The sequence below is a fragment of the Manis javanica genome, chromosome 17, assembly GCF_040802235.1.
Source record: "Manis javanica isolate MJ-LG chromosome 17, MJ_LKY, whole genome shotgun sequence".
Taxonomy (NCBI): Eukaryota; Metazoa; Chordata; class Mammalia; order Pholidota; family Manidae; genus Manis; species Manis javanica.
This window is the reverse complement of record NC_133172.1, coordinates 62406123-62408830: the sequence shown is the minus strand read 5'-3', so window position 1 is coordinate 62408830 and position 2708 is coordinate 62406123. Positions and strand designations below refer to the sequence as shown.

The window sequence follows — 2708 nt, the reverse complement described above, 5'->3', positions numbered from 1 at the left end:
AAAACTGAACCTACAGAGATGCTCCCTGCTGGGTTGTCTGATTGCCAATCCCTGGGAAACAGCCGACCGTCCTAGAACAGGGGCTGGCACACCTTCTCTTAAAGGGCTGGACAGTAAATGCTTTTGGCTCTGTGGGCCCCATGCGTACGGTCTTTGCCACAACCACTCAGCTTTGCTGTGGTGGCATAAAAGCAGCCACAAGTGGGACTGTTTTCCAGTAAAACTTTATTTCGGAACCAGGCAGCAGGCAGGATTTGGCCCCACAGGCCAGTTTGCTGAGCCCTGTTCTACAGTAGAGAATAGGGTCATCCCATTCTGAAATAGTAAAATATGACTAGCAGCTGATTTCAGATCCTATAGAAACTGGGGAAAACGCAAATGAGGCAACGGTAACGTGAAAAGCAGAAACCCGCACGGACGGTCATCAGAAGGGCTGAAACCCGGAAAACGGGTGAGGGACACACGCAGTGAAGTGGAGGGAGGACGGCAGGGTGCCGGGCTTGCTGCCACATTCAGAGCTTGCTCCGCAGGCCGTTCGCACACCGGGCTTCTTCCGTGAGACTCCAGGGGGCCACCCAGCCCGAGGAAGGCCAGAGGCACTGTGGTGAGACTGCCCGAGGCTGGCTTTGCTGTAACAAAGCCTGCACAGCAACGTGCTTCATTCACTCCAACGTTTGCGGATTTCTTTAAAGATTTATCAACAATCGGCAGACATCTCCCATGTGCCAGGCGCAGCATGAGGCCCTGTGGGGACATAAATGAAGGAGACAGACAGGGCTGCAGACCTGGGAACCTTCCGCTCAGGCAGCATGAGGGCGAGTCGGCGGGAATCGGCCCAGGCAAGACCCTGAGTCCCATTGTCACCCTCAAGTAATTGGCAGCCCCTGAGAAACAGTGGCCTGGGCTGAAAACAGTCCTCCTGGATTGAGCCCTATGGGACTGCAGACCTGGAGGGAAGGTGATGGAGGTAAATCCATCCATCTGTGCCCACCTGGTGGGATAAACAGGCCCTAAACTGGGGAGGGGAAAAGCTGGTTAAGACCACAGCCCAGCCCAAGGGTGGAGCTCGGGAGCCCAGGCCCCAGCCCCCGTGCAGCTCGCCTCTCCTCCTCCAGGGAGCCGTCGCCTCGCCAGGCCCGTCTGACCTGTCTGTGAAGGGCTGCCTTGCCAGGGTCTCAGGGTGGTTCCGGGTTAGGCCCACGAGCAGCACAGGGAGCCTGGGCAGGAAAGCCCAGCACAGGCCCCCCAACGTTTCACATGCAGTCTGGGAACCGGGGAACGCCCAGATCAGCGTTTGCCCATAACATGGCCCGAAATGCAGTCCAAATGTGTCCAGAAAGGAACTAAATAGCTGTTTATCGTTATTAGTCCACATCCTTCCAGCTTCCACATGGGCAGGGCCTCGGTCTGATCTGGGGCTGGACATATTTGGGGGTGGCCTGATGGACGCTTCTGGGCCCCTCGCAATCTGGTTGGCAGAGGGAAGCCGGTAATTGGCAAAGCCTCCCGGGCCCGACACCCGGCCAGGACACGTGGACAAAGCCCCGGCAGGTTTTTCTTAGGCGTTTCCCTTGAGGTAAATTCCTGATGAGAGTCTGAACCTGTTTGAAAATATGCCAATGAACAGACCAAAGAAGCAGGTTGGCAGACAATGCCACTGTCATCGGGCAGCCCTCCTGAGGGAGCCTGACATGAGCCGCCGCTGCATTCCTGTAGCGTGCGATTCTGTGGCACTCGGCACGTCCCCAGTGCCGTGCGACCGTCCCCCTGTCTGATTCCAGAACACGTCCCTCCCCCTGAAGGGAGAGCCGACCCCGTTACAGTCACTCCGCCCCCCCGCGCCCGCCGATCCACTTTGTGTCCCTGTGGAATCTGCCTTGTCTGGACACTTCATGCGAATGGAGCCATGCAATATCTGGCCTTTTGCTCCCAATAAGTGTGTGGAAAGGTGCTTGACCTTACTCATCAGGGAGATGCAAGTCAAAACCACAATGGATACCGCTTCACGCCCACTGGGATGGCTGTTTTAAGAAAACTAGAAAATAACAAGTGTGAGGCATGTGGAGAAATTGGAACCCTCACACACTGCCGGTGGGAATGCCACCATGGCAAACAGCCACTGCCTTTCGACAGTAACTTGGAATCCAGGCCACTGGTTTTGTTCAGACGGAGGGCAAAGGAGCTGTGTGCGAGCCCCTGACCCTCCAGGTGTGGCCATGTGAGCATAAACACCCCTGACCTCTGAGTCTTTGTTCGTCCCAAGATTCTATGAGGCCCAAGCAAACCACACACACTCATTTCTTCTTTATTTGTCCATTTATTCACCGGATATTTATTGAGTCACTGTTGTGTGCCAGGCACTGTTCTAGAGCCTGGAGATACATCAGTGGACAAACTATTTGGAAATTTCTACCCTCAAAAACTCACAGCCCAGTAGAGGAAAGACTGCATAAACAAGTAAACAGGTCTTTTCATTAAGGTAGTTGAGAAGCAAGTACTCTAGTGAGAATCTGGCCAGGTGAGGAGATGGATGGTGCTGGCAGTGGGGCTCCTGTGGATGGGGAAGGCCCCTCTGAGCAGGGACACTTGGGCAGGGACCTGGATGGAAGGACTGGGCTGGCAGCCCTGTAAGCTGGTGGCCCAGCATGTACAAAGGCCCTGTGGCTGGCAGGTCTCATGTGCTTGAAGACAGGAAGGCCACTGGGGGG

The 2708-nt window shown here is 55.4% G+C and overlaps 1 long non-coding RNA gene across 1 annotated transcript; it reads right to left on the bottom strand.

Moving 5' to 3' along the window:
* Nucleotides 1-205: 205 nt before the first annotated feature.
* On the bottom strand, nucleotides 206-1515 carry LOC118967546 (uncharacterized). Its single transcript, XR_005054667.2, has 2 exons — nucleotides 1146-1515; nucleotides 206-744 (listed from the first exon to the last, which is right to left on the bottom strand). It is a non-coding gene; the product is annotated as an uncharacterized lncRNA (long non-coding RNA).
* Between the last annotated feature and the right edge of the window lie 1193 nt (nucleotides 1516-2708).